Source organism: Primulina eburnea, chromosome 7 (genome assembly GCF_022965805.1).
Source record: "Primulina eburnea isolate SZY01 chromosome 7, ASM2296580v1, whole genome shotgun sequence".
NCBI classification, from domain to species: Eukaryota; Viridiplantae; Streptophyta; class Magnoliopsida; order Lamiales; family Gesneriaceae; genus Primulina; species Primulina eburnea.
Window position 1 is genome coordinate 15,680,773 of NC_133107.1, and position 22,130 is coordinate 15,702,902.

The 22,130-nt window shown below is 34.5% G+C and overlaps 1 long non-coding RNA gene across 4 annotated transcripts in view; it reads right to left on the reverse strand.

The window, feature by feature from the left end:
* LOC140837270 (uncharacterized) overlaps positions 1-19,123 on the reverse strand; it is a 47,071-nt gene extending 27,948 nt beyond the window's left edge. The window contains exons 1-7 of one of the 4 annotated variants that reach the window (XR_012119259.1): positions 18,676-19,123; positions 14,360-14,506; positions 13,518-13,637; positions 12,995-13,181; positions 12,744-12,890; positions 12,376-12,501; positions 11,127-11,699 (exon numbers count right to left, since the gene is read on the reverse strand). This is a non-coding gene — a long non-coding RNA (uncharacterized lncRNA). Of the gene's footprint in view, positions 1-11,126; positions 11,700-12,375; positions 12,502-12,677; positions 12,891-12,994; positions 13,182-13,517; positions 13,638-14,359; positions 14,507-18,675 lie in introns of those variants that run through there. The other 3 variants (XR_012119258.1, XR_012119261.1, XR_012119260.1) reach the window with 3 other exon arrangements.
* Positions 19,124-22,130: the final 3,007 nt, after the last annotated feature.

Here is a 22,130-nt window from a genome sequence, read left to right on the forward strand (position 1 = left end):
TAGTATTGTTAGAATTTACAATCCTATATATTTACTAGATTAGTATAGATTATTGTTATTCTGAATAAGTATTGATACAGATTTTATGAACCGTTGAGAGTATATACAGTTCAGCTTGTATCAGAAATGAATTCAAGAATTTCAGCCGTTCAGAAACGTGATCACAGTGGTCAGAACAGTATTTCGATAATCAGAGCAGAGTATCGGTTAGAGAAACAGATATGTGATTGTGTGTTTTGTATTAGACTGATTGTGTTATGATATCAGAAGGTTTCAGAGTTGTATAACAGAATTGATATTTATAATCAGAGCCAAATACCAGGTAGGTATTTTTCTTTAAATTTTATTATTAACTGATTTGTTTATACCGAATAGTTTGAATCTGAAATTACAGACAGTGTCAGAAATGCATCGTAGTGGATTCAGTGTTCATTTTGCTGACTGAGAATGTATGAGATTCGAACAGACAGGTATGATATAGATAGATTAAATCAGTTATAACAGAATTTGTACAGAAATGTTGGCAGAAATTGTACTGATATGTCTGAATCGCTAACAGAAAAGACAGAAAGAGATAAATCAGAAGAGTTATTACAGACTTAGTATAATTATGATTCGACATGGGGAGTATATTTCGATGAATTTCGTAATGAGATTATCCCAATATTTTCCAGATTGTGATATAATATGATTATGATTGACAGATTGTTCAACCTATATCTATTAGTTTGTACAAGATGATGTACAAACAGAACCAAATGACACAGATTGATGTCAAAACATAGTCAGAGTGACTAGAATGTAGAAGTAGACTATATCAGATTGTGATTTTGATCAATTTTGAAATTATAGCAGATCATACCATAAGTGATTTTGCAGATTAATTACAGATTGACAGACAGTCAGAGTGTATTATCCAGATATTGGAAAATATCCAGAGAACTGTAATGCTGGATGTTAGCACTAGACGATATGACATATTGTCAGTGTGTGAGTTATTGTAAAATTATAAATATCAGCTTATCAGATGGGTAATGAGATAGTTATAGACAAGACAGTATACGGTAAATACTATAGAATTCTTTTGCAGAGAAGGCAGAAAAGAATGAATATAGATCAGATTTGACAGAATTATTAAGCCAACGTCTGATGGTGCCGATTGGTATATGAAGACAAAGATTGAATATATCCGGGAATGGGATAGACAGAAGTGATAACAGCTGATGATGTTAATTTGTTATGAGCTCTAGTTTGGTTTATACAGATGTTGTATAGCCAGTATTGCAAGATTGAGATTTCAGAACAGATTCAATGAGATGACTTCTGCTTTGAACTTTGTATACATTTCTTCTGATATATCTGAATTGAGTATTTGTGAGTTCGAGGACGAACTCAGATCTAAGAGGGGGAGAAATGTAATGCCCGAGATTTTATTACCGTAATCTGAGATTAATCTGGAATGATTTATTGATTAATCGAGATGATTATAGATGGAACAGATTAGACCGGGAGAGTCGTGAAACGAATTGACAATGTGCCAAGAAAGGAGCCCCGCGCACATGCACGATATGTAGCGGCGCACATGAGCGAGGAGGACAGAAGCTTGCGCGCACATGCACGACTCCACTGCGCACATGCGCGTAACGTCCAGAGGCATCGGCGCATATGCGCGACGGAGATGGCGCACATGCGCGGTAGAGGCAGAAGGTTGGCGCATATGCGCGGAAATGATGGCGCATATGCGCGAGAAGACAAAAACGCTGGTTTGAGCAACTGGCGCATATGCGCGACTTTGTGCGCGCATATGCGCGAAACGTGCAGAACATGCACAACGCCACTTGCCCTTGTATCATGCAACATGTGTATATATATATATATATATATATATATATATATATATATATATATATATATATATATATATATATATACAACCGATTCCTTCCTTCAGAAATAAGGAAGAGAAAGGAAAAGAAAAAGGAAACCGAGGGAAGATTTGGAAATTGTGAACGATCCGTTCGTCTGATTTTGAATCCGACTTCGGTATCGTGTTTCTAGCAACGACAGCTACAATTGGACGTAAGTGTTGTTACGTTTAGACAAGATTTGAATTTATGATATTGTCAGAATTGAATACGAATCAGATATGGTGTTTCTGCTACCGTAGACCTTATAGAATTGAAGTCAGATTAAAGAACAGACTGTTTCTGTAATTGTTATGATTTTTGAAAGATATTGACTGAGATTCTATATCAGAATTGTGTTAATATTCAGAGTATGAATTATGTTGACACAGATTATGAGTTCCAGTATTATATTTGTGATGTTCAGATTGACGGGTTATTGAGATTGTGTTATTATGCCGTCGAAACATCAGTTGATTTAGAGTAATCGGATTCAGTATTGATTTAGATTAATTAGATTCAGATATGATTCAGATTGTATTGTGATATCGATGACATGGATTGAATTATATCTAGTTCAGATATTGATCAGATTAGGTACTGAGTTGAGTACTGATCAGAACAGGTTGTGTATTGAGTTATTCACTGACACAGCGTATTCGATATTGTCATTTCAGATTTGATATGGACAGAGTTGAATACCAGGCTTTGTCTTCGTCAGACAGGGATGACAAAGGTATAATTCATGTGATATCTGGGAAGATACAACTAAAATCAGATTTCATTTGAGTTTCCCAATAATATCACATACTTGATTATTGTTTATCTTCTGATATGATTATGATTTGTTTATAGACTTTATATTCAAATCTTTTGAAATGAGCATGCTTTGTTTACAGATTGTTATACATTGCATTTGAGATAGGAAAGTTTGACAGATAGTCAGACTTCTAGACGTTCGGTGTATCGTTACGTAGGAGCAGACACCCTCTTATTGTAGATTACTCGATACAGCTCAGACCGAAGTCTAGGAATAATACGTACAGTCACCCCGATTGGGAGGGTAGGTGACAGCCATTGACGTCTTATTCACACCGGGATCCCTAGAGTTATAGTTGAGTCGAGTCTAGACATGATTTGACTAGAACTGCATGTGTTTAGAGATGTGGTTTCATAGACTATGAAACCCACGTTTATTGCTTTCAGTATGATAGCATGTTTATATGATGTGATTTGAATTGCATGTTTACCTGATTGGAGCTGCATGCTTATTTTGATTTGATTTCATAGATTATGAAATCTATTATATTTAATTTTATTCATGATAGAACGTCTCATGAATTACTTTGTGTATATACATGCTTACCATGTCTTATACTGGGATTTATTCTCACCGGAGTTATCCGGCTGTTGTCTTGTTTTGTATGTGTGCATGACAACAGGTGGGGCAGGATTAGGGTCCAGAAGATGAGGAGAGATCGAGATTAGAGTGGTGATCACGGACTAGGATGTAGATAGGTTTTATTACTTGAATGTAGTAGTTGAACATAATTTTACATTAGAGGCATGTTATACAAGATTTGTATTATGATACTAGTTTGTATAATAGATTGATTCCATTACCTTCCGCATTTTAAAAGAAAAATTTTTATACCCTGTTTATCTTAACTGATAATTAAGCCCCAAAGATGATTAAGAAGATGATTAGCATCCGGGTCCCCACAACAGGTGGTATCAGAGCGATAGATCCTTTAGATTGAGATAGTTAGAACAGATAGATTATTTAGACTGATGTAGATTGGGGTAGAAGAGAATGAGCGGGGTAGATTGAATTTTCTTTCCTTGCATGTGATTGCTAGCATGAGAATTATTTCAATGTTGACCTACATTGTGTGTGCTAGCATGATTTATTGCTTTCTCTATTACATGTTGTTTGTTATCTGAGTTGATTGCAGCATGTAATTATTAAGCCTGGATCAGAACCGAGTCTGAATCAGAGGTATATGATCATAGGAGGGCTGAGTCAGATTGTATAGATTGTGTACTAATCTGTTTGAAATTCAGATATACCGCCTCGGAGATTTCCAGAAAGGAGTAGTACTTCGTCTGAACAGATAGATGCATCAGAAACTCAGATAGAAATAAAGTTGGTAGAATTACAGTTATTCCAGCCGCCGATTTTGAGTGGTATCGAGACATCTGAAGACTGTCAGAACTGGTTGGATGACATAGAAATATTGTTTGATTTCCTTGATTGTACAGATGAACAGAAAGTTAAACTTGTATTCCACCAGTTACGAGAGGTTGCCAGAAGTTGGTGGATTACAATTAACGAAGTATTAGCACAACGTGGTATTGTGATCACATGGGAAGTCTTCAAAGCTGAATTCTATTAAATATTTTTCCCAGTTTCATACCGGGAGTACAAAAGAGCAGAATTTGAGAATTTGAGACAAGGCCAATTGAATATTGATGAATATTCTGCAAAATTCTCTACTTTATTGCGTTTTGTTCCTCATTTAGCTTGGAATGATGAAGCTGTAGTGAATCAGTTCATCAGAGGATTGAATTCAGAGGTAGTTGCATTGATTAATTTGCAGCGACCTTACCATTTTGCTGACATCCTGAGTAGAGCAAAGAGAGCTGAGGCGAGTTTGATTAGACAATTGACAAGGTTGTGTGTGAAGCCACTTCAGGCACAGCAATCCCCTCTTCGATATGATCACGGCAGTACGAGTGGGAAGCAAGATTTGCTGAAAGCTCGGAAGAAGCCATTCAAGAAGTTAGGAAGTGGTTCCTCGAGTTCCAGTAGTTCTAGTCCGAGCTATACTGGAGTGTATTGCAGGAGTTGCGGAGGGAGACATTTCACCGAGCAATGCCAGGGAGTGACTGGTAGATGTAATATTTGTGGACATCCGGGACACTTTGCTAAAGTCTGTCCCCAGAAGCGTTCCCGAATATTGTAGGGAACAGAGTTCAACTGAAAACACAAATCCAGAACTCACAACAGGTACTATTCTTTATGATCTATTGCATATGTATTGATATATACTAATGCATTTGTTAAGAATACCTTTGACTGAGTTGCATGGAAATATGCTGTATCTGTTGGATTTATATGTACTGTAGTATTGATGTTCTTCCTTGTTGAGGAAATGTTGATATCAGAGATTTCTGTATATCTACCGCAGTAAGATGAGAATGAAATAGAGATAGATTATGATGTACTTGTGTTTTTTTGATTTGAACGCATTATTGATATGTATATGCTGAACAAGTACAGACACATTGTAGAATTTTTCCAGAAATGGTAAGAGTCAGACCAGAGATGACTGATCAGTGGAGATACCACGATAAGGATTCTAGATTTGGAATTCCTTTGATATCTGTATTGTATATGCCTCGATTATTACAGAAGGGAGCAGATTGCATCCTTATGTATTCAGTAGATCCACTGAAATCGAGTTTAGTATTGACAGATTGGTCAGTATTATACAAGTTGGCTGATGTTTGCCTAGATAAGATTTCAGAATTGAGTTATATCAGAAAGATAAATTTCAGAAATTGAATGGAGATCAGACATTGATTGTATGCTAGATTCAGTACAGAATGATATTGAATATACAGAATAATACATACCGAATTGAAAGATCATATTAAATATTCTGAGAATTATGATTCTTGTATACAGAAATTGTTCAGATATGTATTTTGTTGAAACAGATTGTATTCAGAATAAATGATATCTGATGTTAGTATACTGATTGATTTTGAGACAGTTGATATTGTGATCAGTGACTGATCAGATACCGATATCAGAAAGATCAGAAAGTCAGAAATGTCAGAATTGTCAGAGATTGATATTATATGAGTTGACAGATTATCTGATATGATTGTGTTTTGAACTGCTTGAGAATGATTGCTTCTAGATCAGTATTTTATACAGATTGTATTGGTTGGGGAGCATATTGTATTTGCAAATGATATATATAGCAGTGGATCAGAATGGCATGAAGATCTGATTGATTTGTCAGAATTGATATTATTGTTAGAATTTACAATCCTATATATTTACTAGATTAGTATAGATTATTGTTATTCTGAATAAGTATTGATACAGATTTTATGAACCGTTGAGAGTATATACAGTTCAGCTTGTATCAGAAATGAATTCAAGAATTTCAGCCGTTCAGAAACGTGATCACAGTGGTCAGAACAGTATTTCGATAATCAGAGCAGAGTATCGGTTAGAGAAACAGATATGTGATTGTGTGTTTTGTATTAGACTGATTGTGTTATGATATCAGAAGGTTTCAGAGTTGTATAACAGAATTGATATTTATAATCAGAGCCAAATACCAGGTAGGTATTTTTCTTTAAATTTTATTATTAACTGATTTGTTTATACCGAATAGTTTGAATCTGAAATTACAGACAGTGTCAGAAATGCATCGTAGTGGATTCAGTGTTCATTTTGCTGACTGAGAATGTATGAGATTCGAACAGACAGGTATGATATAGATAGATTAAATCAGTTATAACAGAATTTGTACAGAAATGTTGGCAGAAATTGTACTGATATGTCTGAATCGCTAACAGAAAAGACAGAAAGAGAGAAATCAGAAGAGTTATTACAGACTTAGTATAATTCTGATTCGACATGGGGAGTATATTTCGATGAATTTCGTAATGAGATTATCCCAATATTTTCCAGATTGTGATATAATATGATTATGATTGACAGATTGTTCAATCTATATCTATTAGTTTGTACAAGATGATGTACAAACAGAACCAAATGACACAGATTGATGTCAGAACATAGTCAGAGTGACTAGAATGTAGAAGTAGACTATATCAGATTGTGATTTTGATCAAGTTTGCAATTATAGTAGATCATACCATAAGTGATTTTGCAGATTAATGACAGATTGACAGACAGTCAGAGTGTATTATCCAGATATTGGAAAATATCCAGAGAACTGTAATGCTTGATGTTGGCACTAGACGATATGACATATTGTCAGTGTGTGAATTATTGTATAATTATAACTATCAGCTTATCAGATGGGTAATGAGATAGTTATAGACAAGACAGTATACGGTAAATACTATAGAATTCTTTTGCAGAGAAGGCAGAAAAGAATGAATATAGATCAGATTTGACAGAATTATTATGCCAACGTCGGATGGTGCCGATTGGTATTTGAAGACAAAGATTGAATATATCCGGGAATGGGATAGACAGAAGTGATAACAGCTGATGATGTTAATTTGTTATGAGCTCTAGTTTGGTTTATACAGATGTTGTATAGCCAGTATTGCAAGATTGAGATTTCAGAACAGATTCAGTGAGATGAGTTCTGCTTTGAACTTTGTATACATTTCTTCTGATATATCTGAATTGAGTATTTGTGAGTTCGAGGACGAACTCAGATCTAAGAGGGGGAGAAATGTAATGCCCGAGATTTTATTACCGTAATCTGAGATTAATCTGGAATGATTTATTGATTAATCGAGATGATTATAGATGGAACAGATTAGACCGGGAGATTCGTAAAACGAGTTGACAATGTGCCAAGAAAGGAGCCCCGCGCACATGCGCGATATGTAGCGGCACACATGCGCGAGGAGGACAGAAGCTTGCGCGCACATGCGCGACTCCACTGCGCGCACATGCGCGTAACGTCCAGAGGCATCGGCGCATATGCGCGACGGAGATGGCGCACATGCACGGTAGAGGCAGAAGGTTGGCGCATATGCGCGGAAATGATGGCGCATATGCGCGAGAAGACAAAAACGCTGGTTTGAGCAACTGGCGCATATGCGCGACTTTGTGCGCGCATATGCGCGAAACGTGCAGAACATGCACAACGCCACTTGCCCTTGTATCACGCAACATGTGTATATATATATATATATGTATGTATATATATATGTATATATATATATATATATATATATATATATATATACAACCGATTCCTTCCTTCAGAAATAAGGAAGAGAAAGGAAAAGAAAAAGGAAACCGAGGGAAGATTTGGAAATTGTGAACGATCCGTTCGTCTGATTTTGAAACCGACTTCGGTATCGTGTTTCTAGCAACGACAGCTACAATTGGACGTAAGTGTTGTTACTTTTAGACAAGATTTGAATTTATGATATTGTCAGAATTGAATACGAACCAGATATGGTGTTTCTGCTACCGTAGACCTTATAGAATTGAAGTCAGATTAAAGAACAGACTGTTTCTGTAATTGTTATGATTTTTGAAAGATATTGACTGAGATTCTATATCAGAATTGTGTTAATATTCAGAGTATGAATTATGTTGACACAGATTATGAGTTCCAGTATTATATTTGTGATGTTCAGATTGACGGGGTTATTGAGATTGTATTATTATGCCGTCGAAACATCAGTTGATTTAGAGTAATCGGATTCAGTATTGATTTAGATTAATTAGATTCAGATATGATTCAGATTGTATTGTGATATCGATGACATGGATTGAATTGTATCTAGTTCAGATATTGATCAGATTAGGTACTGAGTTGAGTACTGATCAGAACAGATTGTGTATTGAGTTATTCACTGACACAGCGTATTCGATATTGTCATTTCAGATTTGATATGGACAGAGTTGAATACCAGACTTCGTCTTCGTCAGACAGGGACGACAAAGGTATAATTCATGTGATATCTGGGAAGATACAACTCAAATCAGATTTCATTTGAGTTTCCCAATAAAATCTCATACTTGATTATTGTTTATCTTCTGATATGATTATGATTTGTTTATAGACTTTATATTCAAATCTTTTGAAATGAGCATGCTTTGTTTACAGATTGTTATACATTGCATTTGAGATAGGAAAGTTTGACAGATAGTCAGACTTCTAGACGTTCGGTGTATCGTTACGTAGGAGCAGACACCCTCCTATTGTAGATTACTCGATACAGCTCAGACCGAAGTCTAGGAATAAGACGTACAGTCACCCCGATTGGGAGGATAGCTGACAGCCATTGACGTCTTATTCACACCGGGATCCCTAGAGTTATAGTTGAGTCGAGTCTAGACATGATTTGACTAGAACTGCATGTGTTTAGAGATGTGGTTTCATAGACTATGAAACCCACGTTTATTGCTTTCAGTATGATAGCATGTTTATATGATGTGATTTGAATTGCATGTTTACCTGATTGGAGCTGCATGCTTATTTTGATTTGATTTCATAGATTATGAAATCTATTATATTTAATTTTATTCATGATAGAACGTCTCATGATTTACTTTGTGTATATACATGCTTACCATGTCTTATACTGGGATTTATTCTCACCGGAGTTATCCGGCTGTTGTCTTGTTTTGTATGTGTGCATGACAACAGGTGGGGCAGGATCAGGGTCCAGAAGATGAGGAGAAATCGAGATTAGATTTGTGATCACGGACTTGGATGTAGATAGGTTTTATTACTTGAATGTAGTAGTTGAACCTAATTTTACATTAGAGGCATGTTATACAAGATTTGTATTATGATACTAGTTTGTATAATAGATTGATTCCATTACCTTCCGCATTTTAAAAGAAAAATTTTTATACCCTGTTTATCTTAACTGATAATTAAGCCCCAAAGATGATTAAGAAGATGATTAGCGTCCAGGTCCCCACAGTAAGTCTAGAGTCTTCGCGGTTCTGATAAAGACTCGGCGGTTCTGCCCTAGCTAGGCTGATCTGCCCTAGACTCAAACTCTAGCTCTGCTATAATTCAATAGACTGAACATATCAATATGATAATCTGCAAATATCAATGGAATAACATAAAGTATGTGATTTTGGGAAACTCAAGTCAACCTAACTCGAGTTGTGCAATCCCGAATCAACATTTATTTATACCTTTCTTGTTGTCGCTCTGATACAATCGAAGTCTTGATTCAAAGTCTGTCACTGTTCAAATCTGGCAATGACAATATCAATATACTGTATCAATATTCTAATCAAATAACGACATCTCTATTTTATCAGATTTTGACGATACAACAGTACAATCTTGTGATATTGGTAATACCATATCAGTCTATACCAGTTCTATTAACTTATAATCAACCACCGTACAAATCTGACATCACATCTCAGTCAATTTAACTCTGAAATTAATAACAATTCCATAATCAATCTGTTTCTTAATCTGACTTCGATTCTATGATTTCTACTATGTCAAGAACACTATATAGGAATCGTATCTGATTCTGGAAATAGCATAATTTCAAATCTTAACAAAACGTAACAAAACTTACGTCCTGTTGTAGCTGTCGTTGCTAGGAACACGCTGCCGTACTCGGATTAAAATTTAGATGGACGGATTGATCGTAAATCAAATTCTAAATCAGATTCAATTTCTTCCTCGGAGCCTTTTTCTTCCTTTCATTTTTCTGAAGAATTTCGTTTGTATATATATATATATATTTTGTATATATATATATAAATATATATATATACGTTGCATGCAGATGGACGAGTGGCTCCATCTTTGTAGCACACGTCTCGCGCATATGCGCGACCACCTTCCGCGCATATGCGCGAGACATTCTGTCTCGGCGCGTAGCTTCACGGAGACTCGCGCATATGCGCGACACATCTTGGCGCATATGCGCGAGGCCTTTGCTCAAAATTGCCATGTCTCTGCCACCCTCGCGCATGGTCGCAAATCCAAGTCGGTGCGCCTATGGTTCTGTTCCGCACCATGGGTTTCTGCCCTACTCGCGCATATGCGCGCCTACTCTTCGCGCATATGCACGAGACTTTCGGCTCTCGCACCAACAACTTCACTTACAAACTTTTAATTCGTGTCTCGATTAGCCCTTTCGTAATCGTCTCGATTAAAAATTAATAATCGTAATTTAACACGATCTAAAATCTTGGACATTACATTAACCGTGTACCATTGGTATTTCGGCTATTTATGTCCCTACCATATGTACCATATGGCGGAAGAAGTGGATATTGCAAAGGATCATAATAATGCTGATAAGATTTCCACCGATTCCTTGTATAGTAATATCTCGACTACTCGAAATTTCTTGAAATTCGTTGTCAACAATTACAGCTGCAACTTGAGATGTGGTTGGTAAACTATATTGATGTTCATTAGGTTTTTTTTGCCTGATGATGAGCCTACAATTAGGTATGTCTTGAAATTTTTCAATTTTTCGAATCACGTGCACACATGGATTGTGTTGATCAAGAATGTTTTGTATCTTAAGCAGCAATTCTCGCCTTAGTTCTGGATTTTCATGAAGTCTATTATCTATATCATGTTCTGTGTCTACAATCCACATCTGCATGTACCTTGGCCTACAATTCTCATTTGGTAGAAGACTTCCAATCGAGTGATATATTGATCCATGGGCACGAAATGTGTAGATTCCATGCCTACCGGTAGTTAAGGACTCATCTAAGTTGACTCCCATCGATATAAAAAGAGAAAACATAATTGTATGCCCTTATGAACTGTCGAAAATGCCTGCCTTCCTCATTATTCACATCATACAACTCTTGCAATTCAATAAGAGAAGGTATGCGATCCAGATTTGTACTTCCATTTCTACAGCAGAATTGTGATGTTTCACCATGAAACAATAAAGCTTGGCAATGCATACAAATTCTTGGGTTAGACAATTGCCACCGATAATTTATCTCACTTTCACCGAAATTTCTTGCTAGGTTACGATATCGACGTGGACATGGATATCGTTGTATGTTGGAAATGACATTGTTTTCACTGAAGTTAATTCCTGCAAGAAATTAAAATTAATCTTCAAATTAAACAATTTTAAAAAAAAATGTTCCTGGAAGATTGATCAAATATTTTATATAGTGGAATTTTATTATTATAATCTATTTGTAATATTTGTTTTTAAAATAACATATTTTCAAAATGTTTAGACGATGTATACTGTGTATTGCAAAAATTTCAAAATACATTTTTCATGTACTATATCTTAATCGAAATTGTGAAATGCAGATAATTGCTAATGAAAAGGTCATATATTTCATATTTTAAAATAATTTATTTTTATATGAATTTTTGAAAAATGAGAATAATTATTTTAAATAAATTAAAATTTTTGCGCTAAACTGTGAAAATTAGACATTAAAAAATGTACAATGTGTTCAAATTATTTTTTTTCATGCTTAAAATATATTTCATATAAGATGTTTCCTAGTTAATTTTAAATCAACTTTTGAAAACTTTTAAATTATTATATATTTGTGCATAAAATTGACGGAGATTGAATGGCAAATCGATGGCAGAAGCAATAAAAAGTTTTTTTAACAAAAAAATACACTTGTGTGTCACAAATAGAAAAATTGATTCAATTATTTATTTTTATTTAAATACATTGATAATGCATAAAGGTGCGATACATATATATTGCATTGACTATTTATTTGGATATAGTAAAATACCTTGATGAATAGAATTTGGCGATGATAGACGTGTGCTAGTACTTCCACGCTCGAAATTTGATGTCAAAGTCTGCAAAGATATCGGCTCTGAGCGACATGTTTGTCGCACTATAACCACATCAACAACTGTCATAAACAATAGATGTGAAGCCTTCTTTAACTCAATAATAATATTTCAGAATGAGAATTATTTAGGATGTTTTGTAGAAATGATCAAATTAAATATATGATTGTTTTGCCAAGAAAGTAATGTTTAACATTACATTGTGGATATAATTCCAAATATTGTAGAATATACTTACGATTTTCACCGATGTTATGTGTTGATTCTTGAATCATTGTAGTTGTTGCAATAAAATCATTATTACCAAGATTAGACTCATCTGGAATTGATGATATCTCATCTTGTCTCCTTCAATAATTTCCACGACAGCGAGCCAATTCCATATTCCTTGCATCCTCATTCATTGATCGTCATATGTTACGCTGGGCCAACCTCTAATTTATTTGTTGATCTGTTGAACAATATATGCATATTGTAAGTGTGTTGTGCATCTGGCATAGAATAAAAGTATGATTTATGGATCATGTAAAATTTTCTTTGAACTACGTATTATACCATGCTGGTGTGAAGTAGAATTTGAGGAAGTAAAATTCATTCTTCTAATTTGGTAATTTGATCGACGTCGAGCAAGGTAATATTGTCGTCGTTGTTGGGTCATAGAATGTATTCTTTCATGTTCGTTATGCGTTTGCATCTGTCGCCTTTCGATGATGTAAGAGCTAGAGTTTGAATTTGTCATGTCCTACATAGAATTATAGACCACATTTAATGAGAATATGAAAATAAGAAAATAATGGTGGAATACATTTCACAAAAGCTTAAATGTTTATTTTTGCATGTACGTACATGTCATTGTCGTCAACTATTTGAGCCTATATTTTACCTATATATCATAGTTATTTTATAAATATGAAAGACATAAAAAATTATATATTTTAATGCAATTGTATTATTATGTTGATTGATCATGAATGAACTTGATTCTTATAATAGAAATATTTATATTTTTTTTTATAATTTTCAACAATATAGTACCAAAATGTTTACCTTAAGTATTTAAAGAAAAAAAATAGCATACCTGTGGAGACATTTGTTATTGATTTGCAATGTCATTCTGTATAGAAAACATGTTATTGACATTGTTGTCTGGTCTATTTTCTCCCGAACTTGTGGCATTCATTTTTCAATATTTAGATATCTACAAGAGAAATATATTATCATTCCATCAAACTCAATCTAAAACATAAACTAACATACTGAAATAAAGATGTGAAAGACATATGCAATGCGGAATAATGAAAAATGGTTTAATATTCGGGTTAAAATTTTAGAAGATTGTATCGAGTTTTGCTTCACGTTTGAATGCACCGAGAAACAGAAATAGGTAGATAGTTTAAATGCATCATAAATTGATTAGAAATTGAATTGTTTGTTCATCGAAGCTTGGTGAAAATGTTATATTTTGAATTTGCTAATCAATTCTTATGGAAGATAGAAGAGATGATGCATGTCAAGGAAATGGAAATTTTTTTTGCAAGCACGATCAAAGTTTCTTGTTTAAAATATACTTCAATGAAAGAATTTTGGGTGACTTTATTCCATTTTTTAAAATATTAGTCGATTTTCATTTTTTACTTGTTAGTCTTCTTGAATTCTAAAACATGAAAATGAAGAGGTTGAAATGTAGAAACTGAGAAATAGTCTTATGTTTGAAGCTACGCCTATGTGAAGTTCTACAAAGAATCCATGCAAAACTGAGATGAAAAAAATAATAGCTACCATATGTACAAACATTTTCCACTTATTTTTTTTTTTTTCATCAAAGATGTGTTTTGACAATTATTAGTTAGATATAGTTAAACAATGAACAAAGAAAATTGGAAAAAAAATCATAACAAAACATAGAAAGAGATGCATAACCTTGTCAACTTTGATTGGTTTGAGCCGTGTTTCAAGTTCGGTTCAAGTTTTGAGCGTCGTGAAATACAGCTAATTGGATGTGAGTAAATTGACAGAGCTTACCACCCCGGAAGATTCCAAGTTTCCAGTAGTCAAAAGGGCTCCAAACTATAACAAACATATCACGTATTGAAATTTGATTATCAAAGAAGTGTATGACATATCAGAGGCATGAACCATTAAAATCAACTATTGGCCATCTTTAATGACCATAATTTACTATTTCATGCAACCCAGCATAAATAGCGAGCGAAGTTGAGTAAACAATAATCAAACGAAATAATTAACAATCAATATATGAGTTCTGACCATACCTTATTATCTCATATAACTATGTGTAACATAGTTGTAAATTGAAAGGCAGGAGAACATTAATGACTTAAAAATTTAAAAAATGAAGAGTATGTAAAAGGTAAATTAGGTAGAAAAAAAAGGTACAAAAATAGTAGCTCGATAATTATTGAACGGTCTTCGAAACATGCAAATAAAGGACTTTCGGACATATAAGTAATCATCTAAGGCATAGTTTGGTACATGGGATAAGAGAGGGATTGATAAATAATCCTTCTTATCCCATGTTTGGTACCTTTTTAAAAAGCTCATGATAATATCACGGGCCTTTGATAAATAATTTTTTAGAAGGATAAAATATCCCTAATAGAAGGTGTGATAATTTTAATCAAATGATAAAATACACTACAAATGACTTAATTACCCTCAATTTATAAATGATTTTTTATAAATATATGCTAGTAGGTAGAAATTAAAATCAAATAAATATTTTATTTATTTTTTATATATTATATAATATGATAATTATATAAATGATTTCGAGATAATTATATAAATAATTTTTATAAATCTCAATAAAATTATTATTATCATTCGATTATCCTTAAAAATTGATATTTGACTTGACTCACAAAATCAAGGGTTCAATTATCATATTATATAATATATAAAATTATGTAAAAATAAATAAATCATGCAAGTACTATCGGCACATAAACAAATAAAAAATATGAACTTTAGCAACAACTTTGAAATTATAAAATTTATTATGATAAGGTTAATTTTGTCATTACAATCTAATATATAAATTTAATCACTCTTATTAAAATCATACCAAACATTAAATATAATATCCTACACCTTATTTATCCTTAACTTATCCTTATATTATATATCACATGTTTATCCTATCATGTGTACCAAACTATACCTAAAAGGACATGAAACCCAAAAGAAATAAACATGTCATCCTTGTGAAGACCCCAACTTTGCCATGAAAGGCTCAAGATGAAACCAAATGACCAAATCAATAAGAATTTTTTATTATATATATTTTTCAAGCACACAAAAGAGTAATTACGTGGTTTTACCATTAAGTTAATTAAAGTTTGGGTGCGTCAGTTTTTTTTATAAAATAATTTCTCCATTAAATAATATTTTAAAAAAAAATAATAATTACCATGAAAGGCTCAAGATGAAACCAAATGACTAAATCAATGAGTAGTTTTTATTATATATATTTTTCAAGTACGCGAAACAATAATTACGTGGTTTCACCATTAAGTTAATTAAAGTTTGGGTGCGTGATGTTTTGTTTCTTTTTATTTTTTGGATAATAAAATGAGACCTTAAAGAACATTTTAAAAATAAATAGTAATTCCATAATGATTTATTGATTTTAGTAAGAACCGGTTGGTTGAAGTGGGTGGCAGAGTTTGCAAAAAAAAAAAGTAAGAATTGTAAAACATATTTGATTCCTATTGTTTAGGTAGCAATTAGGGTAGTTTTTATTTCATAAACGTTAAACATATAAAAAAATAGTATAAAACCTAATCAACAATCATGAAGTAATGATCCTGTTATTTTTTATAATAATAACTAAAATTTCATTTACTGTAAACCATATGATGATATGAAAGAATTCAATGAAAACTTGATAAATTTAGCAATGTTTGCAGAATTATGAAACCAAATATGATGTAAAATATGCAAGTAGATTACTTGTAATGTTGTTTTCCTAGTTCGTAACCAAAATTTTTTTTCAGTAAATTATAATTTGCAGAAACTTGTATTGATTCTCAAACATAGATGGAGTGTAAAACAGAAAAAATTAATAAAAAAGAGTTCGATTCCAGTATGAGAAGCTCAAAAAATATAGGGTTTTGATATGAATTTTATTCCTTGAAATTACAGTAGTTTTGTGGGGATCCGGACACTAATTCATTTCTTAATCATCTTTGGAACAAGTTAATCAATTAAGATAAACAGGGACTAATTTTTTTTAAAAAATACGGAATGTAATGGAATCTGTCTGATATAAATATCAACATAAAGTACAAGTCTTGTACAATGATAATATAACCAAACTAGGGTTCAACAACTATATCTCAAGTGATGAATCCTAATCTACTGCTGCTCCGGATCTCCACGCTAACTTGTCTTCTCTCATCCTCTTCTTGACCGTGGTCCTGTCCCACCTATTGTCATGCACACATACAAACAAGACAACAATCGGATAACTCTGGTGAGAATATAATCCCAGTATAAATCAAATATACATACAATCATATAAAAACATATATAAAAGCATAAACGGTCATCAATAGCATGTATCAATTCCGAAAACATGAATTGATATAAGACTGTAAATAAACTCGTGACTCGTCAACTCAGACTCGACTCATCTCTGATCTAGAGATCCCGGTTTCCTGTACATTGTCTCATATATCGAATCTCAGCGATAGGAGCCGATCTACTCCTAAGCAAACATCGATATAAACCAAATATCCAGTGTCTTGGCATATCCGCCAAAGACTTGGCATATCCACCAATGACTAGGCATATCCGCCAATGACTAGGCATATCCGCCTATGAATCAGTACATGTTTTGCTATAACTCAATAGACTAAGCATATCAATATTATGAATCGTAAACATCAATGCAATAAATCAAGTATTTGATTTTTGGGAAACTTGAGTCCAATCTGACTCAAGTCGATCTCCTGGTTAACATTGATTTATACCTTTCGTTCTGTCAATCTGGCTCTGTCGAAGTCTCTGATTCAAATTTGTCAATACTTAATCTGGCAATGACAATATCAAGGAGTATAATATCAATATACCACTCAATCAATACTGGATATAATCAGAACTCAATCAAATTTTGTTTCAACGGCATAACGGCACAAACTCAATATACCCAGTAATACAATATCAATCCCAACATCTCATAATCAATAACAGTACAAATCTGATATCGAATCTCAATCAAATCCATTCTGAAAATCATAACAATTTCATACGATAACCGTTCTTCAATCCGGTTTCAATAATATGATGTTTAACATATCAGAAACACCATATATGAATCATATCCGATTTTGGCAATACCATAATTTCAATTCATATCAAAAGTATTAGAAACTTACGTCCAGTTGAATCTCTCGTCAATAAGAACACAGTACCGAAGTCGGATTGAAAATCGGACAGTCGGAATTTGCGTAAATCAATTTCTAGATTCAAGAACTTGAAGTTTCTCCAAGAGCTTTCTCGTTTCTTTCTTAGTGCCGGAAATTGAGGAAAGTTTATATATATATATATATTTATATATATATATATATATATATATATATATATATATATATATATATATCATGCATGTCAAGGGCAAGTGGCTAAATCTTCACGCAGCACATCTCGCGCATATGCGCGACCCTCCTCGGTGCATATGCGCGAGACCTACTGGTCTCCGCAATAAACTTCTCGGCAGCTCGCGCATATGCGCACACCCTCGCCGCGTATATGCCCGAGGTGCTCTTGACATGGCATAATATCACTACACATACTGGCGCATATGCGCGAGGTCTTCTGCCCATCTCGCGCATATGTGAGCATCAGTGCCGCGCATATGCGCGAGGGGTACTGTTCCTCGCACATATCTCATGTATTTTCTCTTCGTTCCCAGTCCAATCCTTTCCGTCCATAATTACAGCAAATCATAACTCAATAATTGCAAATTATCAAATAAAAATCTCGGACATTACAAGTTTAGATATTTGACATTGGGCCACTGATAGATATTGAAATGAGTAATTTCGAGTGATGTGTTTAAGAAGTAAAACAAAGACAAACATCTGTACAAAACCGTGTCTCTTTCTCAATGGGTCCATCAGTAGCAATGAAATATACAAACACATGGTATCAAGCGAGGGCTTATAATTATTTGTGTGAAGTAAACAAAGTGCAAAATTTTAAGATGAAATTACCATGTGGTGAGAAAGGGGCCAATGAATCGCTGTTTCTTCGGCTTTAATCCTCCATGGACGATGAAATTAAAAAAGTCAAAAAACACGAAAAATGAAACAAATGGAATGCATTCAAGCACAGGAGGAGAAAAATGAGCAAAGACTAAATATGATTTGCGAAGAAGAAAAGAAAAAAATATATTTACCATTAAGAAATTAGCCATAAAGATTGAAGCCACTATAAAAATGGCAGCTGCCACCATGGTGAATGCTACAATTTGGCCTATTGGTTTATTTGTGGTTGCTGGAAGCGAAGGGAAAGAAGCCAAATCCAAAATTTTTGCTTCCCCATTTATTTTGAAGCTCCAACCCAAGAGATAATTGGAACTTGTTAGTCAACCTGTTGAAGCAGAGAATCCAACATACATATATTCCTTAAGAACTGGAGAAAGATCCAAATGAGAAGGAAAAAAATTTGTCAAACGCCGAAACTTAGTTTTCAACAATTTCCCCATTTATGGTGTTTGACAAAACTAATAGATAATAACTGAACAACTGAACTCATTGTAGATATCATAAGGATTTGATCAATTGAACTGATAAAAAAATATTCTTCAAAAATACAAGAAGAACTGCTACTCGAAACTGACTGCTCTTCAACTAGAAGACTTCTTTTGTTGTTCTAGAATCTCTTTAATCTCTTCCCCTTTTTTGTCAAACGTATCCATTTTAAGAGATAATCTTTGAACATCAATTGACAGGATGTTGATAGTAGTGGACATGCTGCAGACATCAGAAAGCATTGTGGTTTGCAGCAAGTCTATTTTTCTTGATACAGATGTCTCCAGACCTTCAACTCGTTTGCTAATAGAGTCTTGAGTTGCGGTGAGACTCTTAGATAAACCTCTGTTCTTTTGAATTTCATCCACTATAAGAGAGAGACAGGTTACAGCAGCTTGAATTGCCTTTAGTTTCACTGAGTTGAATACTTTAGAATGTTCTAGCTTCAGAGTGTGAGCCAGTTGAGTATTCTGAATCTTGTTGATGGCAGTAATAATCTGATTCTTGTTATTCTGAAGATCCTGAATTTCTTCAAGAACGAAATCAAAATATGTGGATGAATGAGGAGGTGACTATCCCGACGTTCCAGGTTCCCGTTCCTTTGAAACTTGATCAAAGTCCAGCAAGGTACTGTCAGATACGATCATTTCAGCAATAGTTTGTACTGGAACATCTGTTTCAGTGACTTATTCTTGAACTTGAGGAGGTGAAGACTGATCATGAGCAGCAAATGAATTATCTTGCTTAATATGAGAGTCTGCGGGATTTTCAACTGGAGGATCATGAACTGGTGCTACTATTTGATAATCAGCTGAGACTCGTGCTGGCTCGTCAGTTGGTAAATTTTCAAAAATGAGCGACTGAGCCTCCACAGTGTCAGCAATTTCTCGATCTGGTGACTGAGCTGGCACATCAGTTTGATCATCGGGTTCAGCAGAGACAACATGCTGAGCCGGCTCTTCAATTAAGATAGGAGCCTCTTGAGCTACTTGGTCAGTTGAGTGATCAACTGATTCAGAAATAGGTTCATCTGTTTGAGATTCTTGAACTACTGACTGAATGATTTCATCAATATTTGCGAGTGTCAAGTCAGCTTCTGAATATATTTGATGATCAGCAGCAGAAGAATGAGGCACATCCTGGACTGGCTCTTCAGTTGTAATCGCAGCATGTACCGGGGATGGCTCTTTATGCTGATATGGCGATTCATCTTCTTCATCTTTTGAAGTGCCTTCATGATTGATTAGTTCTTGATCCATGTCCCAAAATTTTATCTGCGATTGCAGAGCAATAAGATCATTGTCCAGCTGAGTGAGCACAGCTCGATCATTGTAAGCAGTTGGACTTGTGGGAATGTAGTTGCTTTTTAGCTTCTCAATCAGTTGACCCAACTTCTTGCCTCTGATTTGATCAAGTAATAGTTCTTTCTCCCCAATTCCTGAACTATTGTAGCAGCCTTGACCATTCTGAGAACAGTTGCCTCCAGTTTGATGAATGTATTCAGCTTTGACTTCTTTTTCAACTGTTTGGCAAAAGTGTGTGTTCTGAACCTCGTCCACGCATCATAAACTTTCAGTTTGAACTCAGCAAATGCATTGACATGTTCCCATATGAGGTCAATGTGAGTATGAATAGCATTTGATGGACAGGGCTCTTCGATCAACTTGCCTTTTCCTTTCTCATCAGAAAGAATATTTGGTATATTCAGTCCTGAGTGAGTAGTGTCCACTCGTTCCTGAATTATGATTCCTTTTGGACGAGCAGAAGCAGGAATTGTAGGTCGTTTGATTTGGATCAAATGAGCTGAATCTTTTGCTGATTCCTTCTTCTTATCAGGTAGAATAGCTTTCAAAGGAATAGCCTGAATAGGTTGTTGAGCATCTGATGGCTTCAATCTCTCATCTGGGATAGATGCCAACTTAGCCATTAGCTTTGTCTTCTGAATCCTTTGCTTCTTTGTAATCAACTGAAAGGGTGTTTCCTCAGAATCTGATCCACTGACGATCAGTTTTCTCTTGGTAGTCTTCAGTTGTGCCAGAGTCTTGGCCTTTTAAACTGACTTGGGAGCAGCATGTTGAGTCCTAATCTCCTTCTTGATCTTAACAAACTGATCAGAAGAGATGTCCAGTTAGGTCTTTGGTTGCTGAACATTTTTTGCATTGAAAACTTTGAATTTTGATGATTTCTCTGAATCATCAGCCACCAACCCTTTGATTTTCATCAAATAACTCCGCTGAACTGCAAATCCTTTGGACTGCTTGGTGGATTGAAACATATTCTTCAAGATATTGAAGATAAGGTGCTTCCAATTAAGTCTTCGTCCAGCCATGATAACAGTGATGGCTTGAAATTTCTCAAAGGTAAGGGCAGCAAATGATCCTGCCTTCGCCAATAACCCCTTGGCTACTATATCAGTCAGCAACTGAACTTCATGCTTCAATTCCTTCCTTGGATCGGAAACCTTGATTTTTCGTCCATCAGCAGACAGGAGAGTTTGCATCTCTTCGACATCAGATGCTTTGACTTCAGCAAGGAGTGCCAGCCCATCAGAAGGCAACAAGAACAATTCTCCAAAAGAATATTCAGAGATGGTCAACAACTGACCATTGACAGTAGAGATGATGCTTCCATCAGAATTGATATTCCCATTAGAGTAGAAGTCAAGAAGTTCTTTTGGATAAATCTCCTGCAAAAAGTGCCCCAAAAATGTCCTTAGCCCAGCTGATTCGAGCTTCAGAAATACATTTTTGACATCGGCTTCTCCGACTGATAGAAATGATCCAAAATTGATAGCCATAGCATTCGACATGTGAGCTGGAATTTGATTTGCCATTAGAACTGAATAATTTCCTACGAAAAAGAAAGTTTGAATTTGCTTTTGTTCTGAGAATTTTATGTAAGCGTAAGGAAGAATA